The sequence below is a fragment of the Zea mays genome, chromosome 6, assembly GCF_902167145.1.
Source record: "Zea mays cultivar B73 chromosome 6, Zm-B73-REFERENCE-NAM-5.0, whole genome shotgun sequence".
Classification (NCBI taxonomy): domain Eukaryota; kingdom Viridiplantae; phylum Streptophyta; class Magnoliopsida; order Poales; family Poaceae; genus Zea; species Zea mays.
In genome coordinates, this window is record NC_050101.1 from 71079131 (window position 1) to 71095009 (window position 15879).

Genomic DNA, 15879 nt, shown 5'->3' on the forward strand with positions numbered 1-15879 from the left:
CCTGGTGTACATTTCCCTTTTTCCTTACAGACTAGTCCTCGGGTCACTATTCAAACGAGTCACTAACAAAGCAGAAACCCCCCTAGGGTTAACCTAAATTTAACCCGCGGTCCCTAGGTTCTTCGAACAGTGGCTGAGGCAAAGATTATGGCGGCGAGACTTACCGGCGGTGATTTAGACCCGATGAAGTGGTCAACGACGTCGGGAAGGTCACGACGGTCACGTCGGTGTGCTGGTTGGTGTCGGAGATGGTAGGAGTTGGTCGGTCTTCACGCGCAAGTGGGGGAGCTCATCGGCGGTGAGTGATTTGGCCTAACCATGGTGGGATAGCTCAATCCAGTGAGTTGGGGAGCTTCACGGGAGGTTAGGGAGGTTGTAGGCGCAAGTAATTGGAAAATGGTTTACCTGGTAGCCCAGTCTACGTGCGGTGGCGGGCGGCCGAAGTCCGACGAGGTTGCGCTCGCTTCTCCGGCGAGGCAGGGTCTCGGCTCAAGCTTGGGAAAGCTTCACAGCCTCTCGGGGAAGTCGTCCAAGGGCTCGGGGTCGATGGGAAAGGCTGGCCACGGCGGCCGTGCTCGGGCAGTGGTGGCGGGCGGCCGAAGTCCGACGAGGTTGCGCTCGCTTCTCCGGCGAGGCAGGGTCTCGGCTCAAGCTTGGGAAAGCTTCACAGCCTCTCGGGGAAGTCGTCCAAGGGCTCGGGGTCGATGGGAAAGGCTGGCCACGGCGGCCGTGCTCGGGCAGTGGTGGCGGGCGGTGGCGCTTGCCTTTCATGGCGAACTCCAGTGATCTCTGGCTCAGGTGGGGCTTTGGGTGCTCAAGTATAACACTATAAAAACCATCAACTAAAAATAATGCATTTAGTTATTAATGGTAATTATGGCAATAAATTTTTCACTCAAGTGTTTGTTATTTATTTACATTTGGAATAATTTATGATTGCTCAAGATTGATTTTGGATATTTAATAGCATTTCTTTTTAAATAAAAATCTAAATAAATAATATAATAATTATTAGTCCAAAAATAAATATTTTATTTATAAATAATTTTGGTATAATTATTATGAATTTTAGGGTTATTTAAAAATATATTTTTGAAATTAGAAAAGAAATAAAAAAAGAAAAAGAAAAACCCTAACATAACCCTAACCCTAACGGCCCACCAGGGCCCATTAGCGTGCGGCCCTCCCTGCCCTAACCCAGCCCCGCCGCCACCCGGCCTCTCTCTCCTCCCCCTCGCATCCCCTTCCTGCGCGCCGCCAGGAGCAACGCCCGCGCCGAGACTGCACAGTCATCAGGCCGCCAGGAGCGCGCCCAAGCCTCGCGACCCGACCCCGGCCGCGCCTAGGACGCCAAGTGCGAGCGCCAGGACGCCACGCCCAGCCCCGTGCCCAACCGACCGTTCGCCATCTCACGTTAAGGAGCTTCAACACGTCTATTTCTCCCTCCCCACGTTCTTCCCCCATTGATGAACGCAATCAATGGCGCCTTGAAGCACCGACCAGCCGTCTCTCTCTCTCTCCCCGGGCGTCTCTTCCTCTGTCCCTTCTCCCCTATAAAACCGACACCGAGCCCTTGCTCCTCCCTACCCGAGCTCACCCCCTACTCTCTCACTCTCCTCGCCGTTTGAGCCACCACTGTCGTCGCCGGAGTTCACAACGCCGTCGCTAGAGCTTCATGGACCGCGCTCGTGCCCTACTCGCCGGAGCTACGCCACCCGCCGTACCAAGCCTTCGCCTAGACGCGCGCCCAAGCCCGTCCGCCGTTCGTCGCGAGGTTGAAGACGATCCAAAATAATTTTATCTATTTTTGAAATCAATTTTTGATTCAGTTTGTGAATTTTATAATTATTGTGTTGTAATATGAGCATGTGGTGATTCGGAATTCATGCGTATGTGCGCTATGGATTTTTGGTAGATGTACGCGATAAATTAGTGCACAATGATTATTCATGTTATTTGTTACGATGACTTTTAGAATGTTGGATATGACGAAAATTACTAAACACATGTTGGTGATAAAAAACACTAGATAGGTAATTTTTATAATTAATTTTGTTCACAAGGAATGTTGGAAATTATTTGGAAGATTATATCATAAGTTCATTTTAATAGATAATAGAAGCTTTTCTTAACATGGAATTAGTAAATGGTATAGAATTCATGGCAATATAAATATTATAGGTTATTAGATTATTTATCTCCGATTATTATTAATAATACTTTCTTTTAGGAAGAAAAGAGAAAACTAAAAGAATATCACTAGTCGTAACAAGAATAGGTTTGTACTAGCCAAAATAAAGGTGTCCATAAGTATAACACTTATTTACTTAGAATAGTAAAATGCTTATTTATGTCATAACAACCATGATTATGTTATTAAAGTCCAATTAGTAATTTACATTAATTCTTAGAATATTAATGTTAGAAGAATTATAAATAAAAAAAATTTAGTTATACGTATAATTTCTATTTAGAAAAGAAAGGAGAAAACATAAAGAATAGAATTTTATAATATTGATAAAATGGCTTAATTTAGTGCTCACACCTTCATAACTAAAATGATAGTTAATGAATATAGTATTCATTTTAAATATCTAGGTCATATGTTCCTAACTAAAGGTAAAGATAAGTAATAGATTAATTATGTTTCCTCATAATCTAGTTAATTAGATTTATATTTCAATTTGTTTAGAACTGGTTATATAGGCTTAATTAATCATTTAATCAAACTTAGTCCATGCCATATATATATAATATCAATTAGTTTTCTAGACATGATTAATATTATCCATCAAATTAGTCCATATTATATATATATATATATATATCACTTAGTTTTTCCTAAAGGATAAAATAACTAAATTAGTGTTCATGTTCTTTTTGTAATTAAAATGTTAGTTTACATATTATTTTGTATATAGCTTTCTTAATAAGGAATATAGACCATGTACTTTCTAATAAAAATAAAAGATAGTTATTTGTTCATTATCTTTTGCATGAAAATCCACTTAAAGGCCTATAACCTAGCTTTTCATAAAATAGGTGTTTAATAATGCTGATCGTTTCACATAAAACCTATTTAGACTTATATCTTAGTTTATCATAAGTGAATATTTAACAATGATTCATAATATGTTCCATAATGCTTCTAAAATTTATAACGTGTTTCGTAGCCCATTAACCTTAGATATATAACATATATCTTTTCTAAAAGGTTAAAAAGGTTTAATATTGTTATAACGTGTTTTATCATCTTATAAACCCTTAATCTTAGACATATCACATATGACAAACCTAATATTTGTATATTTTAATGAAGATATCTTTAAGCTCATGTCTTGTTTTATAAAGTATAGATCACACATTTCTGAAAAGAATACCTTCTTATTATAACCATTACTTGCAATGTTTTTGAAAAATGAATGCTCTTTTCGTTAAGCTTTCTTTTAGCTTTGTGTATGGTGAATGTTGTATGTTATTGAGTGGTGTTTGTTTCTTCTTGTTTGTTTATGTAATATTCAGTGGTTGATTTAGTAGTTAAGAATCAAGATCTATTCCGATCCGTGGAAGAAACTCAAGTTTTCAATAAGCAAGGCAAGTGGACTTCTCCCTCTGCATACTCTGTTTGATCCCAAACAATACATTTAATAAAGTTTATTCTTGGATATATATATATGCATAATTTGATGGGTTACCTATTCGGATACACTTAACCGTTTCAATCGTATTCCTTGATCAAACATGGGTATTATACTTTACCTTCGTAGCTATGCTATTGCTACAACGTAACTTTATGCAGTCACTCCTGTTTGTGATATTAATGTTCCAAATGATAAGTTTACATTATTGTTGCTAATCCGATGATTAAGCAAGATCATATGATTTAATTGGAACATGGAGTGACTACCCAGGAAAACAGTGCTACCATGAGGGTGGTATGGGACGCCCTTGGCTAAATCACTAGGGAAGTCTTATGTTGGGTGCTGGTCGTGGTCGACCGGAATGGAGGCATCTGCCAAGCGATTATATTTCCGGCTCAGGCAGATTGCATACGGGCATGGTTCCCAAGCTTTACCCTGCAGACTGGTCTATAAGTTGGTTACATCAGGTGTGCTTTATGCAGTTTGACCATTTCCAGCATTTGCATAATGAGGACTCTAGGGAAAAGCCTCGTAGTGAGACCCTATCCATTCACCTCAGAAGTGAATACGGGTCTAGCTAACCCAGGCTAGAAGGGAATCGTGACTCATGGGTAAAGATGTGCCACCTCTACAGAGTGTAAAACTAATATATCAGTCGTGCTCACAGTTATGAGCAGCCTGGACTCTCACATGATAATTGAACTTGAAGATGGAAATAAATTGTGATCGGTTTTGTTTAAGTGGTATGCTTAAATGGTGCGCTCAAGAGGTTGAGCTTCATGTTGATGGTATTTGCTCAAATGGTTTAAGTTCATGCTGATTATGAATTATGCTTAATTGGGTTTGGTATACACTTATACCTAGTAATCGGGTGTTGATAATAAAATGTTGACCAACTAAAATGCCAATCGCATTAAACATCGCCTTACCTTGTTACCTTGCATTTTCTCCCACTTGTTGAGCCCCGACTATAAGTGAGCTCACCCTTGCTTAATTTTGATCAGAAGTTTGCAGATAAAGTTATGATGCTGAGCTCCATGGATGCTAGTTTAGTGATACCCCCGATCATCTTCCCGTTGATGGATGTCCATGTTTCGCTGTACTTTGATGAATAAAGGTTAAGACATTATGTCCGTTCGAAGTGTAATATGTTAATATAGTCGCTATTTATGCTTTTATGCATTGTCCTTTTGATATATTACACTTGTGACGTCAACATATGTGTGGAAATAGATCCTGGCACACATATGCTATGCATTCAGTTTTGCCCCCTAAAACCGGGTGTGACATCAAGTGAATACTGCTAAGGCCTGTGGGGGCACATATAGGCGGGGGCGAGACGCAGGCGCGCGGGGCGGGGCGACCACGCGCAGGGCGCATGCTGCCTCGGCCAGTCCGCGCTTGGCCGGTCACGCAAGCCATCGAACGCGTGGCATCGCTCGGTCTGGTCATTTTCAAACGCTAATTGGCTCGCGATCCTCTCGTAACTCTCCCAAATCCCTGCACACGATTTCTTCTTTGTCATTTACTCTTTGTTTCTCTTACAACACTTCAGTGGATTAGATCTCGGATTTGCAAGATACGAGGGGGCAAAGTTGGGTTTGTCGCCCTGCTGGAATCCGAGACCAAGGTCAAGCCAAATCATGTCAAACGATTTTGGTTTGATTTCAAACTTTGCCACAGTGTGTTCAAGGTAATTTGACGCCACGTTTATATTTGGATCTTGTGGATTTGAGTTTTGGAATTTAGAGAACACGACTGAACATTATGAAGAGGTCAAAATCCAGATTCTGAATTTTTTGAATTTCCCATTGAGTTTTCACTTGAGGGGTCATTTTGGGAATTTTGCATAACCCCTTTGATCAATCTTCCTCACGATATTTTGTAGCTTATTTAGTGTACTATAACTTTGTTATTTGATCCTCATCATGATTTTATGTTTTCATAGTCTTCTCACTATTTTCCCTTTTTGTGTTCAAATGACTTAATTAGGGTAGTACTAGGGTTTTGAACATTTTCTCCCTTGAGGTGCATGATGAGTTTATGGTATGTTTCTTGACATGAAAATTACATGTTTGAGTTTTTCCTTTTCAATTTGGTGCCCTTTTGCTCAATTACATTCACATGTGATAATGTTCACAAATGTGGGTGTGTGGAGAGAAAAAGCCTGAGTAACACCTGGGGTGTTACACACACTTGGTCCATCCAGTACCGCTGTGTATTCTACCAGCACAGTCGTGGGTTATACCCGGACCAATGGGAGGCTACCTGCTTGGTGTGCCATTCGGATGATGATCTCCGAGGTACAGAGGCCTACTCAGAGCATTATTCTATCACTGAGCGGGACACTGCCGAGGAAGACATGTAGGATGCTGCACGGCGTGCACTTTTGTAGTATTGTTTGTTGTTCTAAGCTCGCGTGGGTTCCTGTCCTCCTAATATGTCAAACTAACCCGTCAACTCTGAGTGGTAGAGGAAACGGTGGATGCAAGTAAAGGGGGCACTCCGTAGGGAGTTGCATTTGGATCGGGAGCTGGCTCTAATTCCTTGGGATCCTCCTCTCCCTCGCTTCCTGCCTCATTTGCCTCCATGTCATGGTGGTGCATCTCCAGGTGGTCATTAGCTTCCTCAAGTTCCTCCTGCACATCATGGAGCTAGATCTCTAGGATATCGATGGTGTTATCCCGGATCTCCACCTTCTGCTTTAGAGTCATGATGCACTGGCTCAACTGTTCCACCTGTAGGTCTTTTTCCACCAATTCCGAAGACAAGTCGACCATGAAGTCCTCTTGACTGTCGAGAGTGATCTTAGTAGTTTGAGCTAGATCGGTAAGGTGTGCCATGGCGTTGCTCTACAGGGCCTGTAGGCGGTACAGTGCACTCATACACTAAACAGTGATTCTCCCAACCTGGTCGGGATGAATGGCCCACACGTCCTTCACGTGGCTCACTCGGTTGCACCACATGGGGTCATCCCTCTTCTCGGCGGGGAAGAGTCCCAGTGGGTGCATCATCATCTCCAGGGGATGATATCTGCAGAAGGTTGTCAGGGCTTTCAGCGCTAGCTGTGGCCTCGGTGGTGTCGTCCACCCTGAACCCGACACTCTCGGAATCAAGGGAACGCCATCTAGGCTGCAGAGGGTGAGACTCCAGGGTCAGCCAAACCCTACAACGTGGAACTCGATGCTCCTCGTACAACTGCACCATGTACAGAGGGGGAGTAGGGTAATCAGCGGAGCAGAGCACCTTCCACAAGATGGAGGGAAAGCCCTCATGGGAAAGGTAGTCAAAACTAAAGCGAGTGTATCCTCCATTGCTGGGGTGGGTGAAGTCATCTAGGAAATAGGGTTAGATGTAAGTGCTAAAGTACCGGTAAGGAGAAACGTGTGCTCAAGTTTCAAAGGAGGTGGGTTAACTTAGATTTATCTATTCCAACCCATTTCTTGTCATCCATTATTAACAATGCTTGTCAGGTTCATAGTTTGATGTATTTTTTCCTTAACTTTTAATTTCTTCATGTTTTATAATTCATGCATGCTGGAAAGAACGTCTTCTCACCTTTCAGAGGGGTGCTTCTAGGGCATCCCTACACTCTAAGGTTGGCCTATATGGCCTACTTATGTAGCCACCTATTTTCCCCACAATTCTTAAGGCCTTTCGTCCTAGGTCTAGCGTTCTAGTTCTGACGACCCAACACTGGTTTCTAAGCAAATTTTACTTTTGAAAAGTTGGCGTTCATGACTTATCGATTCCTCTATAATGGTAAACGCTCCGATACCAGCTGTGGCAAAATCACTCAAATTATTCCAGCTTAAGTGCCCAAGTCACACCCTCAAGGGCAACAACACACTTAAACTGGAATAAATTGTTTAGTTCTTCGGATCTCGTCCGATAGAGCCACTTACCAAGGATCGAGTACCATTAGCTCACACGATGGTGAGGCTCAGAGAGAATACAATAAACATGAAACCACAAATTAAGGTACTAAAGTTATTACATAAATCGAAGTTTTGATAAAAGGTAACAAGTTCTTAATAGTGCAGCGGATAATCGATAGCGATGATACTGAGGAACAGGGCAAGGCCTAGCCCACTACTCCTCCTGGTCCTGTCTTGTCGAGGCAGCATCCCACTAGACCGTCCAACCCGGTGGCAGGGTGGAAGGCCAAGTCACACCATCAACCATTTCTTGTAGCGTACCTGAAAAAAATATGCCACAAGCAAGGCTGAGTATACTAATACTCAGCTAGACTTACCCGGTGTGATGAGTCTACTCCTCTACCTCTAGACCATGCAGCTGTTTGGCTGAGGGGTTGGTTTGCCATAAGCACTAGCTGAGTCTAAAAACAGTTTTAGCTTTACCAGTTCTAACATATTTAATTAAGCTAGGTTTGCTCCTTTCTAAGCATAGAAGGTAGCAATCATTTAGTACAATCAACATGTTATCTCAAGTAAAACCTCATTTCACTTTTTACTCGATGCAGTACAAGGGGTCAAGAAGTCTCATTAGCTGCGAGAAGCAGACAATTCGAATTGAGTTTTAACCTTGCAAGGTAAACCTAAACACACGACATGTAGGGGCACTCCGTCCCCACAAATATCAGCCATCCCCATCGATTCCCCGTTCGCGGCCAGGGCTCACCGCCTTGGCATGCAATGCCCCACTGACCACGGCTGCCGCCGTGCAGTGGCTGCACTTGCACCCACCATAGCTAGCATGGGAGACCCCGTCTCAAGATAAGTGAGGAGGAAAGTCTGTGCCCGGCTTCACTCAGGTACTAGGCTTACCGGTTACCATATTTCCCGACATGTGTTTAGTACTTTCAAACGCTTGACTCAGGTATCCGCACATTAATCCTTAATTCCATTTCCGTCTCATAGACAATGCATCCACCCTGGATCCAAGTCTATAGACCATCATAGATCCCGTTATCAAGATGAATACATATAATTCCTGACCTCGCGCGAGTGCTAGAAAAATCACTCGACTTCTACCGAGATCCCTAATTAGCAAAGCGGCTACTCGACCTAGCATATTAGTATCCATCTAAAAAAAGGAATCCTGAGTTCATGCAACTAGGTTTTCAAGCAACTCCTACACTTAAGTGCACATTACAAACCTACAAATATTAAGTGTAGTAAAGTAGCATATATAATGGTTATGCATAAAGCTGGGGCTTGCCTTCAAATGCTGAGGCTGCAGGGAGATCCTCGGTGGTAGGCTCTGGAGCTAGCTCCTGGACTTCTTCTTGGGCAACTCCTTGCTCGGGGATGAGCATGTACTCTCTGTCAGCGAGGTTGCAATCTAAATGAATGCAATGAATAAGATACATGTATGCTATGGTATGTAAGTTTAATAATTAAAATGCAAGGTGAAGTACTCAAGTTAGCAAGACGGATCTTAGCCTTACTATTGAAGATTTAAGTGGTATACTTGGTAATTAGAAGTAGGTGTGGCCAGTCTGGAAAGTTGGATTAATGTTGTACTCAACAATCCTTCAATGTCTTAGGTGTGGCCGCCGAAAATGGTGCACAGTGCTGTTGTGATAGGGTTTTTGGCTGAAGTTATTTACGGCTTAATTTTGTACTTCATTAATCCTTTCTTTTCCTTTTCTACATATGTTTTTAGAGTGGAATTGAACTACAACATTGATGTAAAAATTTACAAAAATCCTATAAAAATTACAGTGGCTTTTCACGGGTTTATATAATTCAGTCTCAAAAATTGAGGCCTAAAATAAGAATGGTTTTCTCTGCACAAAAATATTAAAATTTAGGGCAGAGGGGGTGCTTTGAACTACAACTCTCTTCTAGAAGTGAATTTTACCCTAAGGTTTATTTTTGCTGTTATCTAGGTGTAATAATATGACTTTATGCCAAATTTTAGCCAAAGATACCTAATGGTTAATTTATGGTGATTTTCTAAAGTTTGGGGGCACAGTGGTGCTCTCCACTACTACTATTTTTAAAAAATGTCAAACAACAGATTTCCTAATTTTTCTATATTTTTATTTGCGCAAGAGCAATCATTCTTAAAGTTAGTTAATTTTGCTTATAGGGAATGGGTTGTAAGATTTCTTGGAATATATGGTCTTTTTCATGGGGCATGGGGTGAGGTGTATTCCATTACATTTTTACCTTAGTCTTATATTTTTATCTTGTAGTATACATCATAAGTACTTAGGTAAAAATAGGGTTGCTCATTGTTTCCCATTTTAGTCTTTCTTTTGATTTATTTGAAGTATTGGCAAAATCCAACTTTTATTTGTTTAACCCACTTACTGTGATGGTTTGGGGTGGTTATCATTTTTGTAGTGGTATATTAGTGGTCAGGGGTCTACTGAATTTTTCTTTGCATTAATGTTTGTGTCCTTATATTTTTAATCATGGTCTTTATTAACTTCATAACACCTAAATAAAATTATATACTCAGATCAATACTAGACTAGGGTTCCATATATTTTTCCTATGAACTACATCACTTAGGCATTGCTAGGAAAATGTGGTCACCCTCTAGTTTCTATTTTCTATCCCCTTTTTCATTTTCCTAAAGTTTGGGTAGAAATAGGCTTTAATGGATATATCTAGTTTAGCCTTGTATACTGTGGTGTTTACTATTTTTAAACAGTGTAACTACTAGGTGAGTGTCCCCACAATTTTTCTCAAGCCTAGTCTAGAAGCATTTCTATTTTTCTCTGCATTCTTAAGATTTGGGCAGTTTTCTAATTTAATTCAAAACTCAAAAAATAGTACAGGAAACATGGAGTTTACTATTTTTGTTGGATAGTTCATATTTTATGGAGTCGAAATTTTATTTTGACCAATTTTGGATGCATACTCTTTAAGTTATGCATTTATCAAGTTTGCTACAGATTTAATAACTCAGAAATTCGAAAAGGAAAAAGAAAATCATATTTGCGCTGAAGTCCCTGGTTCTATTCTTCCCATTCTCTCACAGATTAGCCTTCGATATACTATTCATGTAAGTCACTGACATTGCAGAAAACCCCCTAGGGTTAACTTAAATCTATCTCGTGGTCCTAACCTTACTGGAACAGCAACTGCGGCGGAGGAAAGGGCGGCGGGGCTTACCGGCGGCGATCTAGCTCCGGTGAAGTGTCCATGGAGGTCGGGGAGGTCACGGCGGTCACGTCGATGGTCGGCTCGTCGCTAGCGGTGGTCGAAGTCGGTCGAACCTCGTGCGCAGGCGGGGGAGCTCGTCGGCGGCAAGTGTTCCAGCCTAACCACGGCGGTAGGATTCGATTAAACCTTGCAGCGAGCTTCACTGGGTGTCAGGGAAAACATGGGCACGAGTACTATGGCTTACCGGTTAGTCGTGGCCACGCGTGCCGGCGGGGAAACAACTCCGGCGAGGGTGGAACAGCGTCTCCGATGAGGTAGCGTTTGGTTTCTTGCTTCGGGGAGCTCTACGGGGCTCTAGGGAAGCTAGCCGAGGCATTGGATCGACTGGAGGTTGCAAGGAAAAGGTCTAGCTACGGTGGCCGAGCTCTAGCAGTGGTGGCGGTTCACGGGGAGGTCGCCGGAGCTACGGACTAGCTCTAGGGAGTTGGGCGCGGTGCGGAGGGAGTACGACCGAGGCCGTGCTGCTCTTATAGGCGTGGGTGCAGTGCACGGTCAGGCATGGACCGGTGCGGGTGCGCGGGCGGGCGTGGCTCGGCGCGAGCGCGCGGGCAGGCGTGCACCGGCGGTCAGACGTGGTCGAGCACGTGGCACATTGCTTTTGCTACTGTTCCAACGCCCATGGGCTTCAAATCTTCACGAATTTAGGCAAGATCATATTGTAAGATATGTTCCCCGGGGTATGCTTTGTTGTTTTTGTGTGGGAGCCGAGAGGTTTTCGGCCGTGTACAGAGAGTTGTCGCGTCGCCAAGTCATCAGTGTCTGGCTGCTGCGTCCCGAGGCAAATCCATGCCAAGATCATGTCAAACGGCTGAGATTTGTCTCCAAATTTTTCCAGGGCGTGCCTAAGGTAATTTGGCGCCAATTTATTATTTGGACCTAGCAGATTTGAGCCTTGGAACTAGGTGAACACGATTGATTTTGATGAGCAGGTCAGAATTCTGAATTTCTGATTTCCATTTGAAGTCTCCACTTAAGTGGCTGTTTTGAGAATTTTGCAAAACCCTTTTGATTAAACTTCCTTACTATATTTTGTAGCTTATTTAGTGTACTAAAACTTTGTTAATTAGTCCAAATCATGATTTTATGTTTTTCATAGCCTTTTCACTAAATTTCTTGGTGGTACTTAAAAAGGCTTAAATAGGTTAGTTTTAGGGTTTGAGAATTTTGCTCACTTTCGGGTGCATGATGTGGTTAGGGTATGATTCTTGGGATGAAAAGACTTGATTTAGTTTTATCATATCAAGTTTGGTGTCTTTTGCTCAATTTAATTCACATGTGATAATGTTCACAAATGTGGGTGTGGAGGGAAAATCTTGAGTAACACCTAGGGTGTTACAGCCACCTCAGCGTCGAACTAGCGGACCCCGTACCTAGAGTACCTCCTCCTTCGAGAACTACTCCTCGGTAAGGTTGAGGCTCGACGCCTGGCTCGGCGCGCGAAGGCTTTTGTGCTATTTGGAGAAGAAAAGGACCTGTACCAACACAGTCCCTCAGGAATTCTTCAGTGGTGCATCCCTATCATCTAGGGAGAAGAGTTATTAGGAGAAATCCACTCGGGGCTTGCGGGCACCACGTGACGCCACGGACCCTCATTGGAAACGACTTCAGGCAAGGTTTCTACTAGCCAACAATGGTCGCCGACGGTACTAGGATTGTGCGACCCTGTCGAGGATGCCAGGTCTACGCAAGGCAAACGCACATGCCAGCCTAGGCCCTACAGACGATCCCAATCACTTGGCCCTTCGCTGTGTGGGGGTTAGACCTTGTCGGTCCTCTGCAGAAGGTGCCTAGGGGCTTTACGCACCTCCTGGTTGCCATCGACAAGTTCTCCAAATGGATCGAAGTCTACCCCTCGCCAACATTAGATCTGAGCAGGCGGTAGCATTCTTTATGGACATCATCCATCGCTTTGGGGTCCCCAACTCCATCATCACAGACAATGCCAACCAGTTCACAAGAAAGAAGTTCTTGAGTTTCTACAACGACCACCACATTCGTGTGGACTGGTTAGCTGTGGCTCATCCAAGGACAAATGAGCAACTAGAATGCGCCAACGGCATGATTCTACAAGGTCTTAAGCCAAGGATCCTCAATTATTTAAACAAGTTTGGCAGAAGATGGCTTAACGAACTCCCCTCGGTGATTTGGAGTCTGTGGACAACCCCGAGCCAGGCCCTGGGGTTCATGTCGTTCTTCCAAGTCTATGGGGCCGAGGCCATCTTGCCCACAGACCTATATCATGGCTCCCCAAGGCTACGATCATATAGCGAACACAATAATCAAGTCAACAGCGAGGACTCACTGGACTAGCTAGAAGAGGCTCGGGATGTGGCACTCCTTCATTCGGCCAAGTACCAGCAATCGCTCTGACGCTACCATGCAAGGCGTGTCCGACATCGGGAGTTCCAGGAGGGTGACATGGTGCTTTGGTTACGACAAGACAACCAGGGGCACCACAAGCTCACGCCCCCTGGGAAGGACCCTTCATCTTTGCCCAAGTACTAAAGCCGAGAATATACAAACTTTGCAACGAACAAGGAGAAGTCTATGCCAACGCATGGAACATTGAGCAGCTACATCGCTTTCTACCTTTAGTATCCCATGTCTAAATTGTACTAAAACTTTCATAAATAATAAAGTTGGCATTCAAGTGAGGCTTAGCCTTAACCTCAAAACCAAGCCTCCCTCGGGGGCTGGAAGGTGGAAACCCCCTCTATGTCACTTTTTCTCGCAGTTTTTTCTCAAAAAACCTGTTTCATGTCCTTGTTCTAGTCAAAAAACGGAACCCTAAGGAACAAAAGACACCCCGATCAGGAAGGATAGCCGAGACGCGGAGCACCTACGCCTTAGGGAATGGTTTTCTCACTCACTATCCCCACCTAAAATGGTAACTCGTGCTCCAAAAGGGAACTCCATGGAAGGACCAGACGACGAGAGCGAAACAACGGAAAAAATAACACAGTGAAACGTCAGAACAAGGCCAAAAATAAAAGGTCTAAAAGCACAATTCGCGCAAACAACTTAACATGTTCTTTACAAGCAAGCCCTCAGGGTGAATAGGAGGCTTGCATGGCAGGAGGAGGCGAAGCGTCAACCTCAGGGGCGCCAGGAGGCACCGCAACACAGTAATATCCGACAGGAGGGGACAACACTAGTGGAACCACCTCGTCTTCGAAGTGGATCGCCAACGCTGAGCCTGGCCCCTCGACGACATTGGTAAGCCTCTGCATTTCAGCCTCGGCGAGGTCACACTCGTCCGACAGAACATAGCCTTTGCACACCCGCTCGAGATTGATCTCGTAGTGGGAGGTAACCACGGCCAATGCCCACTTCACCCAGAGATGCATAGCCTCGTGAAGTTTGCTCCGCATGTAGCCACTCAGGGCCTGCATGTGGCTTCACGAGAGCTCATCCAGGGGAATGTTTGAGGCACCGATGTCTCAGCCGAACTCCATCACCGCGTCATACATGTCCTTCAGCTTGGCCCTCTTCTTGTCGACGGTCTAGGTGAGCATCAGAGAGGTCTGGGTGGTAGTCTCTAGATCCTTCTCGAGCTCTGGAAAAGAACAGAAATGTTAAGCCATTGCTAGAAGAAGTTAAAATGGGTAAAACGAGACAACAACACTTACCTCCCAAACAGGCCCTCAGTCCTCGGGCCATGGTCTGCTCGCCCCCCAAGTCCTTCGCAAGGAAGTCGGCTCGGAGAGAAGCCTCGCTGACTTGACGCCGAGACTCATCTCGTTCGCCAGACACCACCCAAAGGTTTTCCCTCAGGCGTCGCACCTCCTTCTCCAGCGGGGCACCTTCCCACGCTCGATTGTGCCTTCATCTTTCGGCTCCATGCATAGCGACGATAGGTCAGTCGCCTCGACACTCTTCAGCGCCAGCTGCTCGTTCGCAGGACACAACATGGCATGATGGCGCTGCAGCATGGCCCAGACATCATGCTCGCGGCTGATGAAGAGCGACTTAGCCATGGACTTTGCCATAACCCCCTGCGAAGGAAACAAGCCACATCACCACACCATGAAGAAGAAGGGATCCCCAACTCGAAGAAGTGGCTCCCTTACCCAAGTCATCGCCCGCAGCACCGCCCACATTTCCCTCTCCTCCGTATCATCAAGGACGAAGTAGGGGTTGCCCTCGGCGGCCATCCATGTCAGAGTCAACCCTCCCCATGTCGAGAGATCTAGCCCTATGCGAACAAGGTCGTCGTTCCCCCGACGATAGGAGGCGGGATGATGTACTCTTCAACCGTCCTCCTCAATGGACATCGCCCCCAAGCCCTGCGTGGTGTCGGGGGTGTCGAGAATGGCGCGTAGAAGGTCTGAGACTATGGGAGATGCTACCATCGATGTAGCTTCCCAACCCACCTCCTCCCCGGAGGAGACGAGGATGGCCTCAACCAACACCGCGGGGCCTACAGCTACCGCCTTGGCCACAGAAGCGCCATGCCCAGTCGGGCCTCCGAGGGTGGTCTAGACCGACTCGACACCCCTCTGGATGGCCTCCTAGGCGGCGTCGAGCCACGCATGGTGTCACACCCAGTTTTGGAAGGTAAACCGAATGCGAACCATGTACGTGCCAGGATCAGAACTCACGTACACACCAATTACATAATTGGACATCATCACACAATGCTTGAATTAAATAGCGGAAAGGTACTTAGTTACATCAAGATGTCTAAGACATCCACAGAGTCTATTACATAATCGTAGTGTTTAACAATAACATCAAAGTGCGGAGTAACGAAAAGTAGAATTATAAGCCTACACAGGCAGCTGACTGGGGGTTTGCCACTAAAGTAAACTAGAACTCGTCGTATTCCAGGAACTCCTGGAAGTCATCCATGTTGCCAACTTCACCTCCTGAGCATTGGGTACACTGGGGACAACCTGGGGTGGGGTGATGTGTAAAGCAAGGGTGAGTACACATCAACGTACTCAGCAAATATCCCGTTTGGCTAAGCTGGACTAGCGGTATGTGCAGTTGCTTTTAGTTGGTCAAGTTTTATTTTTATAAGTAGAGCCAAATTTTAGTAATAGCCCAGTTATTACCCACAGGCACTCCCTCCAAGAGGAAATACCAGAGATCAG